Raw genomic sequence first — 19,178 nt, 5'->3', positions numbered from 1 at the left:
CCGGGCGTGGTGGCGCACGTCTTTAATCCCAGCACTCGGGAGGCAGAGGCAGGCGGATTTCTGAGTTCGAGGCCAGCCTGGTCTACAAAGTGAGCTCCAGGACAGCCAGGGCTATATAGAGAAACCCTGTCTCGAAAAACCAAAAAAAAAAAAAAAAAGTATAGGTATCATAACAGATTATGTGTATATGTATGTGTAGTATATGTGTATGTATTGGTATATGTAAAGTGTGCATATATATGTATACGTTGTGTGTGGAGGGACACATATGCACTATGGAACATGTGTGGAAGGCAGAGAGCAACTTTCAGGAGTAAGTCCCCTCCTGCCACCAGGCAGGTTCCAGAGCTGAGGCCAGGTTGTGATCCTTGCTGGCAGGCGCCTCTTCTCACTGAGCTAGCTCACTGGCTCCAGACAAAATTTTCTTAGACACCTGAATCCTTTCATTTGTACTTCCTCAAAAGCACATTGTTTGTTTGTTTTTAAATTAGTACAATGACAAATTGAGAAAAACATCACAATTGTTTAAGGCATAAACTTTATTTCAGTTTTTACTAATAGGCATGACACCATGCTAGCAAGAAGAGAAGAAGGTTTTGTTGTTGCTGTTTGGTTTCATTGTTGCTCCAGTTTTGGCTCCGAATCTTATCTAGGACCATAGGCTGAAATACACTGTTACATTTGTTCTTTAGTCTCCGTCCTTCCTGGCCTTGGTGTTTTGAAGAGCACAGGGCAGTAAATTAAGGGATTGTCCTTCCCTGTGGGTTTGTCTGTGGCTGCCCAGGATTAGATACAGATTGTGGGTTTTGAGAGGAAATACTTCAGAAATGCTGTGGCCTCAGTGAGCCCTGTCAGGAGGTTCTTGATGTCACTCTGCTCCTTAGTGACGACCCCAATCATTCAGGAACGTTGTCTGCCGGCTTTCTCCGCCATACGGTTACTTCCTTCTTCAAGTATGGCATTGTGAATAGGAGGCACACTGAGGTTTTTGCAAACTCCTGTCTCTCTTTTAAAAGTTGTGTACACATATGTAATATATGCACACATGGCATATGTACACACGGAGGTCAAAGGCAGACATCCGGTGTCTTCCGACACTAACTGATTGGCAAGGATGGCTGGCCAGAAAGCGCCAGGGATCTCTCTGTCTAGATTCCTTGTGTTAGGGTTACAGGCTCATGAAAATACCCTGGCTCTTTTACTTGGGTGCTGGGAATCTGAGCTCGGGTCATCATATATGTGCAGCAGGCACATTACCTACTGAGATAATTCCCCTGCTCAAATTTCTGTCTCTTCATGCTAATGTTCCCTAGACTACATCATCAGCCTTGGCTTCCCTGGTGCCTCTCTGAACTGTTTCCAGCCATTATTACTCTGGATGACATCTCCTTTAGCGGATGACCTATAATCATTTAATACTGCCTTCCAGTCAAGACCTTGCCCCCGTTCACACTACAGACTTGCCCTCCTTACTCTAATGATGGCTCATGATACCAGGGTGTGCCTGGCTGTCCATCAGCCCAGACTCCTCCTTTCTCCTTGAACTTCATGTAAGATCTGCACCAAGACCTATGATTTCCCATTTCTCATTTCCTCTCACTCCCTTGCTTCGGGCACTGTCGTCTCCTTGGACCCCTGCCACTACCTCCTCTGTAATGACTGTACCCTTTCCTGAGTCATTCTCCGTCACGATGGCAGAAGGAGTTTCCTGGGCTGTAGAACTCAGCACGGAGAGTGGAGTAGACGAGGTGAATGCTGCGTAGACCCTCTCAGTGGCTTCCCGCAGGCTCTTAGACCCCACGGATCCCTTCTTTATGGCAGGCCCCGCCCACTTCTCCGTGTCCATGGTAATAGTTTTCACATCTGTTTTTTCTTTTCTTTGAGTTTTTCCCTACGTGGACTCTGTCTCTGCCACACTCACGGACAATTCCTGGTGCTGATTTGAACCTGCCTTACCCTTCATATCACCCACCACGGAAGGCATTTCCTGAACCCTGGGGCATGGTTCAGAGGTCTTCCCCGGGTGCTCCCCCGGAACCCTGAACTGGCCTCCGCCCTACAGGGCACTTCACACTTGGAGACAAATGATTTACTTTGGTGCCTTCCACTTGAGCTGTGACCTCCTTTGGGCCAATCTTGCACATTCCTTGTTGGGAACCAGCTGACACATTACGGTTCTCAAACACAGTCCGTAAACATCTGTTGCAAACCTGGGTGAGAGAGCAGCAGGGACTGAAATCAGGGCTTTGATAGAACTGTGAGGTTTTGTTGATCTGGCAAAAGCTGCCAAGACTCTGGTGACTCAGAGACTTAAGTTATGAGGACACCGTGGTCAGTTTACTGAGTTCAGTTTTCACAGGCCTACCAGGAGCAAGACCAGGAAGAGTATAAAAGAAAAACTAAAGGCAGGGCATCATCAGATAGCCTGTACCTGTGACCCACAAGGGCTAGGGCTCCAAAGGAACAGGTTTTCCATGGCCTAGGTGACTCAGTTAGGGTTGGGCTCCCAGGCTTAGCAAGGAGACATGTCAGATAAGAAAGCCAGGCTTCTGCCCAGGTGGCCAAACACACAGCCGAAATCCTCCATCGACTTGGCAGCCAGTCCACTCTCCGGTTTCCTAGGGAACCAAAGGCCACACAATCTACAGTGCAACTTGGCACACAGCCTGGGACATTTTATGAGGGCCAGATGGCTGGACTCCGCACGATGGATGTCAGTGTTGTGGGGAAGGCAGCTGAGGGTCTTGGAGCAGGACTCAGCACTCAGGCTGGGAAAGGCTGGGAGAGGCTGGGAATCGCATGTGCTCACACAGGCTAGATAGGCAGGCACAGAGTTGGGAGGGTGGAAACCACAACCTGGTGGCAAGTCCAGCACCAGAGTTCATTCACTCTAAAAGTGAAGATAAGACATGAATTGAAAAGAGGCCAGTGGTGGAGTGCTGGCTCAGCAGTTATGAGCATGTACTGATTTTGCGGAGGGCCCAAGTTTAATTCCCAGTACACCAGGCAGCTCACAATCACATGTAATCTCAGCACCCAGGAATCCAACTTCCTCTTCCCGCCCCAGTGCACATCTGCACTGGCATGCACATAGCCCCACATAGACACACAGAATGGCAGAGTGGGGGGCTTGAAGAGTGGAGAGGAGAGAGCTGCTACACAGTGGGAATCTGGGTGAAGGGTATGATATTAAGATTTAGAGAGCAAGGTGGTGGTGGGGCACACCTTAAATCCCAGCACTCTGGAGGCAGAGGCAGGTGGATCTCTGTGAGCTCAAGGCCAGCCTGGTCTATGAAGGAAGAGCCAGGACAGCCAAGGCTACACAGAGAAATCCTGTCTTGAGAAGCAAACAAACCAAATTTAAAAAATTTAGAACCTAGTGCTTTCTCTACTACATTCATACTACATAGCACAGTCTCCTAGATGAGGTTTGCAGAGATCCAAAGGTCTACTGAGATGACTTGCAGTAATCATAGAAAAATGAAATGAACTTTCAGTTCTGTGAGATGAAGGGTAATTGCAGTAGGAGGACTGTCGTGCATTTTCTTCAGTTCTACCTCTTATGGCTAAAAAAAAAAAGTCACGAGGGATAATATTTAGGGGCTGTCACTGAAGCTCAGATGAAAAGGTGTTCACCTTATGTGCTTAAGGCCCTGGGTTCAATCCCCAGCACAGTTTAAAGCTCAGCATGAAGGAACAGCCCTGTAGTACTAGGTTGAGGAAGGAAGACAAAGAGTTCAAGGTCATCCTCAGCTACTTCATAGGTTCAAGGCCGGCCCAGGGTACTTCAGATCCTGTCCTAAGAAACCAAATCAATCAATCAATCAATCAATCAATCAAACAAACAAAAAACCAAGACTATTTTAGTACTTAACAGAAGGTAATCTTTCCTAGTTGCATCATAGCTTCGTAGACACCCTAAATCAGAGGGCACTGGTCAGGGACACCCCAGTGATAGATATATACAGCTCTGGGTCCAAGAAAGGGCTGCATTGGTGAGGAACCAGCAAGAAGCCTCTAGAATTGAGTTTCCTGAGAAGGCAGGAAATGACTAAAGTGAAACTTAATTAACTTGTGTTTTCTGTCTTGATCTTACTCAGTGGATACGTAGTTTAAAGTACTTCAGAGCATGCACACTGGCAGCCAGAATTAGGCTGTTATATAACCGGGAAGGGAAACCATTTGTCACACATGGTTGTGGATGGGCACAGACTGCTCTGTGTGTTGGATTTTGTTTCCTGATGGTAGCAAGAATTAGGGAGAAGGAACATCTGGGCAGTGATTTCAGGGGCTGCCAGCCAAGTGGAAAGCCCTTGATAGCTTATTGGCAGGACCCCAGGCTGGAAATCTGGGCAGCTGCCTCCAGATGCCAGCAATAAGCAACCTGGGACTCAGAAGTTCCTAGAATCTAGGCGTGGAGCCTCTAAGGTAGGTGGGCGGGTGCCAATTCGGTGCCATGGCGAGACACAGGAGATACATTAGAGAGGGGAGCAGTCACGCAGGGTGGCATAAACATTTAATCCCATCGTGTAGCAGGCAGAGGCAGGAAGATCCCTGTGAGTCCAGGGCAGCCAGGGCTGCACAGTGAGACCTTGTCTCAAAGGAGAGAGAGAGGTAGCTGGGGTATGGGTGGGGTGGGGGTGGGGATGGAGGATATGCAGATAGGATGCTAGGTTGGAGCCAGCCCAGTGTGCTGAGGGATCCTCCTTTTCTATAGTGTCACAAATAACTGTGTCATGGATTTAAGGTACCACCATCATTACCATCAACATCATTACCATCAACGTCATTACCATCACCACCACTGAGTTACCATTGCTGCATCACCGTCATCATTACCACCAAATTACCATCTGTCATTCACTTTAGATCTGTTCAATCACCTTTTTTAATTTTCACAAAACTGTCAGGAATTGTTATCCCCCCGCCCCCCCCCCCAAAGGGAACCAGGTGTCAGAGACACTCAGTGATTTACCAAGGGTTACATATCTAGGGATGGCAGAGCTAGACTGTGGCTCCTACCCTGGGTTAGAGTAGTCTGTAGAAAGACATTCAGTATCTGTGCGGCGATGGGCAACTATGGCGTTGGCGGCAGGGGGCAGGGGGCAGGGGGCAGGGCGTGTTTCAAGACAGGGTTTCTCTGTGTATTCCTGACTATCTTAGAACTCACTATGTAGACCAGGCTGGCTTCAGTTCAAACTCAGAGTTCCACCTGCCTCTGCCTCCAGGGTGCTGGAATTAAAGGTGTGTACCACCACCACCTGGCAACTTTTTTTTTAAAAAATCTGTAAAATGGGGAGATAGTAGTTAAGAAATCTACTTCGTTGGGGGAAACCGAGGATCGAATGGGAAACAATAGAATGAACTGACTTCAGGAGAGATAATGCCTGATTTAATAAATGTAGTTCAAGATGCCAGATTAAATTTGATTTTTAAATATCCAAAGGATGGGGTCAGTCATGGCTCAGCAGGTAACGGTGCCTGCCACCAAGCCTGATGACCTGAGTTCAAACCCCAGTCCACAGGGGTAAAAGAAGAGAACCAACCCTGGGAAGTTGGTCTCAGACTTCTACATGGGCACCCTGGCACGCACCCACACCAACAAAGTACATAGATAAACGCAAAATGTTTTTAAATGCAAATAATCAATGGATGACATTTTGGAATAGAAGTCTTATACTGTTTGGCAAGCACTTACCGTTGTAAATCCCCAGCCCCATCGTGCTCTTTCCGGGTCAGGTCTAACTAACTCCTCTTCCTTGTTAGCTGAGAGTGAAGTTAATCTGTGTAGCCTGTGCTTTACCTCCCACGCTAAGGACCTCCAGGCCATACCTGGCTCAGCTGCAGAATTCCCTGCACTTAGGAAGTCATCTGTTGCCTCCCTGAGCAGCCTGCCTCCAGCCTTCAGCTCCCACAGCCTCTCCACTCTGTCCTCTTGTTTCCTCCTGGCCGTTCCTCCTTCATGCCTTCTGCCCCAGACTTCTGTGATCTTCACTCACTTGCATGTTCTTTCTCCGTCTTCATGGTATGTTCCTTTCCAGCAGGCAAGCAGCTCACAGAGCCCAAAGATCATGCCAGCCATACACATCAGGACCATTTGCTTATTTTCATGTCAGCCCATCTGTCCTCTTAACTAGGGTCAAGACTTCCCCGGCAGGAATCGTGGGTGTCAGTTGTATGAGTGGGTGTAGAAATGGAAAGATTGTCTTGTAACTGGGGAGCCGTCTCCATCTTTGTCTGGGGCTGCCTGTAGCCAGTGGCTGGCCTAACCCCTAGCCCCTCACCTTCCCATGCCCATTCCTCCTGAGGAACTCGGCCCCCTCTGACCTTTGTCCTCTTAACCCAATCTCCAAAACACCTCTTTGCCCAGGTCTTCAGGTCTCCAGGTTCTGGTCTGACCATCCCCTTGCCACTGCCAGGACCTTGCCCTACCCCCACTCCTAACCCCTTGAGCCACATCCCTACCTCCACCATTCCCCAGGCCCTAGCTCCCAGCCTCCACCATTCCCCAGGCCCTGGTTTCCCAAGCCCCAGACTGTTTCATTTCTTTTTTTCACACGTGGATATCTTGGGTTTTGGGTTGTTTTTCTTGGCCAAGAAAGTAGAATGCAAGAGGCCGCACTTCCCTTAACTGCAAGGAGAAGACAACCAGAGCCTGGAGGATGACAGTGCCTACCTCAGTGTACACCCTCACATCCCATCTCTGGTGGAATCAGGTGCTGAACGTCAGAGACAATCCAGCTGGATTCCCCCCATGCCTCCACCAGGGTGAGTCCCTGAGGAACATGCTGGCCTCTAATAAGTCTTCCCTTCTACATCTTGTCCTCCCACAGCCCACCAGGGCACCCTTTACTATACCCAAAGTCACGTTTTCCAAACCTGTGAGCCTAGGGCCTTGGAAAGCTTGTAAGAATACAAATGGTACCCACCAAGAAGCTGTCATTGTGTGGAGGCTGGTGGAGAGGGTGTGTATGAAAGAGTTGTACTTCTGTCATCTTTTTGGATGACACTGAGGCTACTGGTGTAAGAACATCACCCCCATAGCTGCTATGATGAAGATTCTGGGCCAGTAGGGAGTTGAGGTTTAAGAGACAGTTGCTATCCGCTGTCACACCGTAGGAAGAGGAGGACTCCCAGGACAGGATGCCATCGTCTGCATCCCCAGTTATAATGCTCGAAGCCCACTAGCAGGAAAGAATCTGTTTATTTAAGACAACTTAAGGGCTGGTGTGATGGCTCAGTGGGTAAGAGTACCCGACTGCTCTTCCAAAAGTCCAGTGTTCAAGTCCCAGCAACCACATGGTGGCTCACAACCATCCGTAACGAGATCTGACGCCCTCTTCTGGTGTGTCTGAAGACAGCTACAGTGTACTTACATATAATAAATAAATAAATCTTTTTTTTTTTTTTAAAAAAAAGACAACTTAAGTAATGGGATATCTTCTTCTTGGCTAAGGAAGTAGCATCCAGAATTCAAGATGCCCAGCCAAATTTGAATTTCAAACAATCAATGGAAGGGGCCAGCCTGATGGCTCAGGGGGTAAAGGCTCTTGGCACCTTGCCCCATGACCTGCCTTCGATCTGTGTACAATAGGAAGCCCAGACTGTTCTTGAACTCATGCAAACTGGCCTTGAATTTGTGACTCCTGCCTCAGCTTCTCGTGTGCTCAGGTTACAGGGATGTGCCTGCCACCACACCTGGAGTCCTCCACGGGTATTCTGGCTCCCCTGGCTGGAAAATGCAGACTTTACCCTGAGCTCTACAGGAGCTGCCGAGAGGTCAGAAGTGCAGATCTGTCCTACAGTGTGTTTACTAGCTAACAGGAAACATGAGAAGAACAGACAGTGGTTGGTCACTTAGGATGTAGTTACACTCCCTGGTCTGGGTCCTCTGTGTGGTCAGTTCTCTAGATTTTGGGACCTTTAGTGGGGGTGGCTCTTAGTTGAATCTTCCAGGAATCATGCCCTGGATCAAGTCATCTCTTTTCTCCGGGACATCCCATAGCAGGGTGGCTGGTCCGCAGATAGGTACAGCTCTCCTTTCCCTTCCATTTAGAACAGCTGTGAGGTTGCTTTCTAGCTTTGAATACTTGTAGGGCTCCTCCCTCGGGCTCTGTCTGCTCCCTCTGCCCAGACAATGAGTGCTTCTGACATCCGCAGGTGCACTCCTTGCCAGCCAGGCGGTGTCTCAGAGTCTGATTCCTTTGGAAACCTGAGGCATGTATTTGTCCCTAAATCTGGGGACAAACTGTAGTAGTGTGTCAGTGCTTCTGGGGTCCAGGTTGTGAGACCTTCCCCTTAAGGGCTCTGACTTCTTCTCCCCACCCTCTCTTCACTGGCTTTCTGCTCAGTACTCCTGGGTCCACATGCCTCCCTGCCTCCTAGCGCCCTTCCTGCTACACAGCCTGCTTTATCAGAGCTAAGCTCCTTGTGGTGATCTTTTGTCAGCCCCTAAAAAGCAACTTGGATGGATGTCATTCTCAAGACAAGGTTATGAGGGGTGTAATGTCATGCAGGAAGCAGAGTCAGTCAAAGCTCTGAGTTCAAAGCCGACCTAGTCTACACAGTGAGCTCCAGAGTAGCTAGGGCTGCATAATAAGACCCTGTCTCAACAAACAAACAAACAAACAAACAAACAAACCCGCCTCCCCTCCCCAAACCCTCGCCAGTAAGAAGTCTCAGCAGGTGAAAGAAAGCCTGACAGCATGAATTCAGTCCCTGGAACCCCATAAAGCTAGAAGGAGAGCCAACACCACAAAATTATCCTCCAATCTCCACCATAGCATGCATGCACATACAACAACAACAACAACCATAATAACAACAACAAATTGAAAATAAAATTACACACCTACGCTGGAGAGACGGCTCAGTTGGTAACAAGCTCACTGTATAGTAAATATATAACAGACTTAAGGACTTGGGCTTGCTCACTAGAACACATGGGCCTTAGTCACTGTTCTATTGCTGTTGAAGACACACCATAATCAAGGCAACTCTTATACAAAAGATCACTGAAGTGGGGCTGGCTTACAGTTTCAGAGGTTAGTTCCTTATCATCAAGGTGGGGAGCACGGTGGCATGCAGGCAGACATGATGCGGGAGAAGTAGCCAGGCAGAGGGGTGGGTGCGGGGACTGAGCCTGGCATGGGCTTTTGAAACTCCCAAACCCACTTCTTCAGCAAGGCCACACCTCCTAATCTTTTCATATAGTTCCATTCTCTGGTGACTGAGCATTCAAATATATGGGATTTATGGAATCTATGGGACCATTATTACTCAGACTACTACAACATGTTAAAAGCTGGAGATGGTAGCTTGTTATCACTTATAATTTCAGAACTGGAAAGGGCTCACCAGCCAATAAGCCAGACATACTTCTTGAGTTCCAGCCCAGTGAGGGATCTGAAAATTAAGTGGCTGGTGTCCTGAGACGTGGTGTCCAAGGATGACCTTGGGCCTACACAAATGCATACCTATGCATGTGCAATCCCAATGTGCACCTCTCCCTCTCCCTCCCCCCTCCTCCTTCTCTCTCTCTTGCATACACACACACAAACACACACACACACACACACACACACTCATCTCAGCATCTGCTTGTCTCTGTCCTACTACAGGGATTACAGATGTGCACAGACACGCCCCGCTTTTATGTGGATGTGAGAATCCAGACTTGGGTCTTCATGCTTACACGATGAGCACTTTCTCCATCCCCTCAGTCCTCTTTGTCTTGTTCTCCCTGCTCCTCCTGTTCTTCTTCTTCTTCGTGTGTGTGTGTGTGTGTGTGTGTGTGTGTGTGTGTGTGTTTCCTTTCATGTAGGGTCTCACTATGCAGTCTCAGGTTGTCTGGAACTTGCTCTCTATTCTCTGCTGGTTTTGAGTTCAATGACCTTCTGCTTCAGCCTCACCACCTCCTTGTAAAACCTCCTGGAGGGCAGGGACTGTGTCCTCATGTCCCCCATGCCTGACACACTAGAGGTACTTTGTAGAAATGTTTGTTGAGCAGGAAGAAAATGATACATTTTGTTTCAAAAATAATCTAGCATGAGACGGATAGTGCAGTTAATTCTAATTGGGACAAAACCTTATTCTCCTAACGTCCTTGATGGTGATAAAAAATGAAGCAAAAAAGCAGAGATTTGTGTTAGCGGCAGAGCACAGAACAAGGTTGATTAGACAAGAAGTAAAGAATGTGCTCTGTGAAGCTCGGTTCATTTAATTCTCAGCTTTTTTTCCTCCTAGAAACCAGAACTTTCTGTATCTACTTGCACAGTGAAAACACCTCAGGGAAGGGCATAATGACCCTTGTTGTTACCCTGTGAGACTGACTTCATCTCCCAGTGATTTTGGCTGCTGTTGCTCCTCCTTCTCCTTCTCCTTCTCCTTCTCCTTCTCCTTCTCCTTCTCCTTCTCCTTCTCCTTCTCCTTCTCCTTCTCCTTCTCCTTCTCCTTCTCCTTCTCCTCCTCTTCCTCTTCCTTCTCTTCCTCCTCCTTCTTCAAGATTCATTTTATTATGTATATTTCTGTATATCTGTGTACAGGTATGTGTACTGCAGGTGTCCACAGAGGCTAGAGGTGCTGGAGTCATGGGTGGCTATTGGCAACCCAACAACATGGGTGCTGGGTGCTGAACTTAGGTCATTTGGTCTTAACTGCTGAGCCATCTCTCTGGCCCCATTTTTAAAAATTACTCTGCGTGTGTGTGTGTGTGTGTGTGTGTGTGTGTGTTTAGTAAGTGCATGCTACAGCTCACAAATGAAAGTCAACCAACAACCTACAGGAATTAGTTCTCTCCCTCCACTGTGTGAATCCTAGGACTGAAACTCAGGTGTCAAACACCTGTACTCACTGAGCCATCTTGTAAGCCCATAATTATAAATAAGTGTAGTGGTCAGTTTTAACTGTCAACTTGATATACCCTAGAGTCACCTGGGAAGAGAGTCTCAATGACCACAATGAGAGATTGTCTATATCAGGCTAGCCCGTGGGCATGTCTATGGGGGATTATCTTGGTGGCATTAGGGATTGTCTTGAGTGCATTAATTGATGTGGGAAGACCCAGCTCACTGCCGGCACCTGTCCCTGTTTTTGAGTCCTGGGCTAAGTGTTGAAAAGTTAGAGGAATAGGAAGTGGCTATGCATTTGTTTCTCTCTGATTTTGACTGTGGGCATTGTAAGGAGCTGTTTTAAGTTCCTACTACCTTGAAATCCCCACAATGATGACCATAACCTGGAATTGTAAGCTGAAGTCAACCTTTTCTCCCCCCCAAATTGCTTTTTATCATTGTGTTTTATCACTGCACCAGAAATAGAACAAAAGACAATAAGCAAAACATGACACTTAAGATTCTTAGCACCTTGCAGCTCCATCCATAAGTGGAAGGAACTCCATACAGCCAGATTGCAGGTGGTTAGAGATGCCTAGAGAAGCTGTACTTGCATTTACAGCTAAAATGTTCTAGATGGTACCTCTCAATGTGTGCAAATATGAAAGTGACTTTAGTTCAGTGGTCCTCAACCTGTGGGATGCAACCCCTTTGGGGACCCTTTTACAGGAGTCAAATATCAGATGTCCTGCATATCAGATATTTACATTACAATTCATCACATAATGAAATAGCTGTAATAACTTTATGGGGGGGTCAACACAACATGAAGAACATAATAAAGGGTCACGGCACTAGGAAGATTGAGGACTGCTGCTTTAGTTGCTTATGGGTGTTTTTTAGTTGGATCTTATGGTGCAGGCCTGGAATTCTAACCACTTGGAGGCTCAGGAGAATTATAAGTTCAAGGACTGCCTGGACAATTTAGTAAGACCCTGTCTCAAAATAAAAAGCCCTTGCCTCCATGCATGTAGGATGTGGTTCAATCCTTGGAGATATAAAATAGAAGCATATATGTATATTTTCCATATAATACATTTTTTTCCTTTTTGCCTTGAATCCCCCCGACCCACCCAAGACATGAATGTTTTATATCTTCAATGTGTGTGAGTGCTGCTGGAATGGAACCCAGAGTCTAGCACATGCTAGACATATGCACTCCAACTCCAACCACAATGTCTTCATTTTTGACTATTTGAGACAGAGTCTCATTTAGCCCAAGTTAGCCCAGAACTCACTATGTAGTCAAGGGTGAGGTTGACATTCTGATTCTCTTGTGTCCACCTCCCAAGTAGCCACGTATTGAGATTACAGGTGTGTACTGGCTCATGTGGTACTGGGGAAATCAAACCCAGAGCTCTGTGCATCTTAGGCAAGTGCTCTACCAACTGAGCTAGTCCCTGGGGAGTGGCTTCCACCTTGCAGTCTCAGGGTCAGCCTTTTGTCAGGTGTCAGTGCTGGGATGCAAACGCTAGTGTCTAACACACTGAGCCTATGCACTAAATATTGGAGCATGCTGGCTGCTTTCTGTGACTGAGAAGAGACACCAAGGAAGCAGTGGCCTTAGAATGGTTAATTTAGCTGGGTGTGGTGGGACAGCCTTTAATCCCAGCACTTGGGAGGCAGAGGCAGGCGGATTACTGAGTTCGAGGCCAGCCTGGTCTACGGAGTAAGCTTCAGGACAGTCAGGGCTACACAGAGAAACCCTGTCTGGAAAAAAATAACAACAACAACAACAACAACAACAAAAAAAAAAAAACCCTCAAAAACCAAACCAAACCAAACCAAACCAAACCAAACCCAAGAGTCTGGTTAATTTATCCATTTAAGATTTCCTCATGGTTTTGGTTGAGCCTGTTTGACATGAGCTACTCAGCTGTGTCGTCCAGCCCTAGGGTCAGTGGTACTTACTGCAGAGGTTTTGTTGTTAGCTCATTCATTCCCTCTTCTCCTCTCCTCTTCCCCCCTGCCTTTCCCTCTCTCTCCTTCTCTCTCTCTCTCTCTCTCTCTCTCTCTCTCTCTCTCTCTCTCTCTCTCTCTCTCTCTCTCTCGTATCTCTCGTATTTTTGTGGAGAATCATTGTTTTTCACCATGTGACAGTTTCTTCTATTTCCGCCTAGCTCACTCTGGAACTTCCTCCTGCCTACTTCCACTCTGCAGGCTGCAGCTTCACTTCTCAGATCCCCTTGTGGACAGCACTTCCAAAATGCTTTGCTAAGGTGAACCCATGATGGAGGCATAGAAATTTCTAGAAAAAGATCTGGCTTCTCAGAAATCTTCAGTTATAGTTAGTAATTATTCTCACATGGTATTCATCTACTCCAGTCCTTGGGGTGCAAGGCGAAGAGGAGTGGAGACATTTTGCTGGTGAGGTTGAGTTATAGTCTCCTCCCCTGACACAGTGGGTCTAACAGCATCAAGAAGGCTGGGCATCAACGACCCCTCAGACCACCCTCCCTTCCTTCCAGAATCACTTCCCACTAGCCTCACTTGGGTGTGATAAGATTCCTTTTCTACCGTCATCTGGCCTGCGAGTCATTTTTAATCTGGAAATTTCCAAAGGCTTTTCAGCCTACCAACTCAGGGCAGCACACTCCTCAAAAATGGGTTAGGTTTTGACTCATTTTCAGGCTTTGGTTGTCCAAACTCCTTAAGGAACTTCTCAAAGACAGGGCGGGAAGCGCTCCCTCTACCTGGTAAGTGGCTTTGGTTTCTCATGGTAAGAGGGACACCCTTTGAGAATTCTTCTATGGTTCCTAACTCTGTGGCACCAGTTCACTGTGATTCACTAAAAATGAGCCAGGAGAGATGGCTCAGTGGTTAAGAGCATTTGCTGTTCTTGCAGAGGACCCAGGTTTGGCTCACAGCCATCTGTAACCCCAGTTTTATGGAAAGGAGAGGATCTGACCACCTCTTGTGACTTCGATAGGCACCAGGCACATACAAACGTAGGTACAAACATTCATACACTTAAAATAAATAAATCTAAAACAATCAATCTGACATCAAAGTGGAAAGGGGATTGCTGGGGGTGCAAAGGGTGTGTGCATGACAATGCTGCAATAAACCCGTTCATTCTATGCTAAGCAAAGACCAAACCTGGGCTAGGGATGCAGCGCAGGCGGTAAGTGCTTGCCTCGCAGGCAGAAGTCTTGGGTTTGATTTCCAGCACCACATAAATCGAAGACGGTGGTGTATGTCTAGAACCCCAGAACTTGGGAATTGATCAGAACTTCAAGCTCATTCTTGGCTACATGAGATCCTATCTCAAAACACAAAGTGGGCAGGATCGAGCTGGGCCCAGAGTAGCGGGGGAGGGCTGGAGCGAGTGGGGCCAGAGCGAGAGGGAGAAAGGGAAGGGAGAGGAAAAACAAAACAAAACAAAACAAAACAAAACAAAAAACAAAATATAAAACAAAACCACCGCAAAGTAAGGAGGGGAATCCGTGAGTTCTAAGCCAGCCTGATTTATATAGTGAATTCCAGACCAACCAGAGCTTAATAGTGATTTAGATCCTGTCTCTAAATAAATAAATAAAGCCAAACAGAAAAACCACAGCACCCCATTCCACATTTGGATGATAATAATAATAATAATAACATTTCTCTATGTGTATTCACAAAAAGAGGAATACTGCCCAGCAAGCTGATGAGGGCCATGTAAACAAACTGTTTTCCCTCTCTGTAGTTGTTTTCCCTGATACATAGATAAATTTTAAAATTAGAAAAATACAATTTTATCTTTTAATTTAAATTTAATTTTCCTCACAAGTGCAGAAGCAAGGTAGGGTTTGTGTGATGTGTGTGTGATGTGTGTGTGTGTGTGTGTGTTTGGTATGATATGGTATGGTATGGTATGGTATGGTATGGGGTGTGTGTGTGTGTGTGTGTGTGTGTTTGGTATGGTATGGTGTGTGTGTGTGAGTTTGGTATGGTATGGTGTGTGTGTGTGTTCTGAAGCTCACGAGATCTCTAGAGGGATTTATTCCTAAGATTTCCCGTGAGTTCTGATCAGTGCTTACACGTGAGGAAACGGTAAGAGGTGGTGAAAGAATCATTGCAAAAGAGGAAGAACCAGCTACAGAGTTCACTAAGAACTGTGAGTAGTTCTGGTTTTGCCTTTGTCTGTGGAGAGGAACTGTGGGGCACCGAGTAGGGGCCTTAGAAAGGCATTGCGTCAGTGCTGGGCTGCGGTACTTCTGTAGTAAGAGCTATTCTGAACCTGCTAACAAAATTTAAGGGCCTGGAGCAATGGCTCAGAGGTTAAAAGCAGTAGCCGCTCTTCCAGAGTTCTGATTCCCAGCACCAGAGTGGCAGCTCACAGCAGTGTGTAACTCCAGTTCTTGGGGCTCTACCACCCTATTTTTGACCTCTGCAGGCCCCAGGCATGCATGTGGTGCACAGACATACATGCAGGCAAACTAGCCCACCCATAAATTAAATTTTTAACGGAAAAAAACCCCAAAGTTTAAAAAGAAGTCTTGAAGGATTCAGACTACTTTTAGTAATTTAACTGCATCTTAAATACAAAGTATAAAAATAGCAAAAGGAACACTGAGCCCTAACGTTCAATAATGTAATAGCTGCAGTGGGTAGCCTCCAGACAAAAATTATTACCAGGCAAAGAAATGCATGTGTGCTCACACAAGCAAACGTGACCCATGTTGAAAAGAAAAATAAGCCAGTGGGATCAGATCCAGAATTGATACAGTAAATATATATACTTAGCAAATATATTCCAAGTGCTTGAAAACACAGGAAAGACTGAACTTGATAAAGACATTAAAGATATCAAAAATGACCCCGAGTAAATGTTCAAATATAATAAGCACTGCATCTGATCCGAGAGATTATGTAGGTGGGGCTGGGGATATAGCTCAGAGAAAAGATACTAGAGGGATAGGAACATTAATTAGAGGTCTCTATCCAGGAGGGCCAAGGCCAAGCCAGTTGGTCAGGTAAGATGAGAAACACCAGGAAAACACCACTAGATCTCCCTGCTGAAGAAATTCATTAGGGGAAGAGCTGGTGGTTGAGGTTTCATTTAAGAGACTTCAACCAGCAGAGAAACTAGAGAGGTGGGCATTTTATAAAGGTAGGGACAGCTGCTTAGACCAATTGTCAGGTCAAGAGGGTCCTGTCTAGGGAGAAAGTAGGCTGAAAAAAAATGATAAAATGAGTCACTATTTCCAAAGGTTTATTTATATGTTATTTTTATGTGTATGTATGCTTGTCTACTTGAGTTTATGGGTACCACCACATATATGCAGGAGTCTAAGAAGGCCAGTCGGGGGTATCAGATCCAGTGGAAGCGGAGTTACAGGTCATTGTGAGCAGCATGTGGGTGCTGGGAACTAAACCCAGGTCCTCTGCAGGAGCTGCTGACCAAGTAGGTGAAAGCCAGATATTTACTTAGTTGTTGGCTGTTTATAATTAGGGAATCGTGCCTATTAGGATGGAGACCTTTGCTGGGAGGGGCTGGAATGTCATGGGTGAGTAGAGTAGGGTGTGAAGTGTTTTGGGAGGAGGTCCCTTGCTGATTTATTGGTGAGGCTAAAAGGTAGGATTTAGGCCGGGCATAGTGGTGCACACCTTTAATCCCAGCACTTGGGAGGCAGAGGCAGGCAGAGAGTTTGAGGCCAGCCTGGTCTACGTAGTGAGTTCCAGGACAGCCAGGGCTATGTAGAGAGACTGTCTCAAAAACAACAAACAAAGGGCTGGAGAGATGGCTCAGCGGTTAAGAGTACTTATTGCTCTTCCAGAGGTCCTGAGTTCAATTCCCAGCAACCACATGGTAGCTCACAAAAACCTGTAATGGGATCCGATGCTTCAACACCAAACAAACTCCCTCTCAAACCCCAAATCAAAAACAAGAAACGAACAAAAAAATTAGGGTTTGACTCATGGGGGTGGGGTAATAACTCTGGGCAAGGGTGTCAGGATACAGGGGCGAGTGTTGTCAGGGGACACTGTTTTAAAGAATAGAATTCATAAAGCCTGATTAAAAAAAAAAAACCATTGTGTATTGGACTGAGTATTGTGGGGTCGTGGTGGTGATGAGGCCGGAAGAAAACTGTCACACTAGCGTACAGGAAGGAGTGAGGAATATGTGTAAGCTGTCTGCTAGAAAATTAAGGAAAAGCCCTGATCATGCAGAAAGAGAAAGGAAGCAAGCAACCAGGGAAGACAGAAATCTCACAAACAACTGACAGAAGAGAGAGGATTGCAGTAGAGGTTTACAGTGGGGAACTGTGTCGCTGTCGTGTATTAGTAAGCAATACACTATATGATATATACAATGCACACTATAGACAGAGACTTACTGGATGGGATTGCACAATTGGAGGCTGGGTAGTCCATGCTGAAGAAGCAGAGACCCCAGTAGCTGATCAGCACTAGAAGATGGAAGCCAGAGCTAGTGAGATGGCTTGGTGGTTAAGAACACATACTGTTCTTGGAGGGGACGCCAGTCTGCCTCCCATTACCCGTGTGAGTCGGCTCACGTAACTGTGACTCTAGTTCCAGGGAATCTAATGCCTCTGGCCTCTGTGGGCACCTGCACTCACATGAACACATCCCAACAAACACATGTGTGCATATACACACATGCACAAAACACACAAGTCAGTTTTTAAGGAAGCTAGAAGTCTAAAGACAAAAGGGACAAAAAACAAAACAAAACAAAACAAACAAACAAAAAAACCCCACAAAAAACCCCAAAACAAAACAAAACAAAACAAAAGGGACCAATGAATTATACGGACCCAGTCTAACCTGAAGGCAGAAGCTGTCCTCTGGGTGTTTCTGGAGGACCTGTGCTGAGAGACTGAAGATGCTAGAATCTTATGTTCACAGATGGTGGTGAGGGCAGCAGACACACTTGTTCAGGAAGAATAGAGTCTAAAGGACCTGGTCAGCTTTCTCTTCTTTGTTTATTCCATGGAGCTCCCAGCCTGTTGGATGCGGTTACCCACATTCAGGACAGGTCTTTCCCCCAAGTCACTGTCCTACACGTTCCTCTTTGGAAACAGTTACGCCCACCACACCTAGAGATGTGCTATACTAATTTCCTAGGTAGTTCTTTTTTGCTTGCATTTCTGCTTTTATTATTTCTTGTTTGTCCTTGCTTTGTTTTGAAACTGGCTTTCACTGGAGTCCATAGCTGGAACTCACATGAAGTTTATGCTGGCCCCGAACTTAAAGCAAACTTCCTGCTTCTGTCTTCCAAATTCTGGGGTTACAGTTGTGAGCCACTCTAACAGGCTCTTAGGTGATTCAATCCAGTCACCTGGCTGTGGAGATTGCTTGTCATGATGGGGACAAAGTGGAGATGCTAAGGTTGGTGGGAGGACTTTGTTTTGTTTTGTTTTTCTGGGTTTTCTTCGAGACAGGGTTTCTCTGTATAGCCTTGACTGTCCTGGAACTCACTCTGTAGACCAGGCTGGTTTCGAACTCAGAAACCCGCCTGCCTCTGCCTCCCAAGTGCTGGGATTTAAGGCATGAGCCACCACTGCCCTGTAGTGGGAGGACTTTGAGGGTCAGGGGAAACACGGTTTGGATGCTGGAGGATTTAGGCTTTTTCCTTTTCTTTTTCCTTTTCCTCTTTCTTTCTTTCTTTCTTTCTTTCTTTCTTTCTTTCTTTCTTTCTTTCTTTCTTTCTTTCTTTCTTCCTTCCTTCCTTCCTTCCTTCCTTTCTTTCTTTTTTTTTTTTTTTTTTTTGATTATCGAGACAGGGTTTCTCTATGTAGTCCTGGCTGTCCTGGAACTCTGTAGACCAGGCTGGCCTCGAACACAGAAATCCTCCTGCCTCTGCTTTAATAGCAACGAGGTGGAGGCTGGCAGGGCTGTGGGGAGGAGGGGAGGAGGAGGGGGGAGGGGAAGAGGGAGGGGAAGGAGGAGGAAGAGGGGGAGGGGGAGGGGAAGGGAGAGGAGGAGGAGGAGGAGGAGGAGGAGGAGGAGGAGGAGGAGGAAGCCCCTGGCTTTCAGAGAAGTCGGCAGAGACATCAAGGTGAAGGGGATGGAGAAAAAAGAGCTGCCAGCCTTAGTTGTGATAAACGCAGAGACAGTGAGGGGTGCTATGACCATCAACCAAGTATTCTGAGAGCATGGATTTCTCTGCTGTCTGGGACTGCTGAGCCTGAGCGTTAGGCCTTCTCTCAGCAGTCAGGCGTCTCCGGGCAATACCGTGAGAACCATCCAGGCGATGCCTTCATGGTGGAAACTACAACACTGGAGAGCAGTGAGCGCCCCAGACTTCCTCACAGGGTGGCCAGGCTCAGGGCTAGCTTC

The 19,178-nt window shown here is 46.7% G+C and overlaps 1 long non-coding RNA gene across 1 annotated transcript; it reads right to left on the bottom strand.

Annotated features, from left to right (window-relative positions):
- Positions 1-520: 520 nt before the first annotated feature.
- Positions 521-18,301, bottom strand: Gm38794. The gene is made up of 2 exons (XR_868996.1): positions 17,664-18,301; positions 521-2,210 (listed from the first exon to the last, which is right to left on the bottom strand). It is a non-coding gene; the product is annotated as a predicted gene, 38794 (long non-coding RNA).
- Positions 18,302-19,178: the final 877 nt, after the last annotated feature.

This window comes from Mus musculus, chromosome 6 (genome assembly GCF_000001635.26).
Source record: "Mus musculus strain C57BL/6J chromosome 6, GRCm38.p6 C57BL/6J".
NCBI lineage: Eukaryota > Metazoa > Chordata > Mammalia > Rodentia > Muridae > Mus > Mus musculus.
This window is presented reverse-complemented; position numbering and strand designations above follow the sequence as displayed.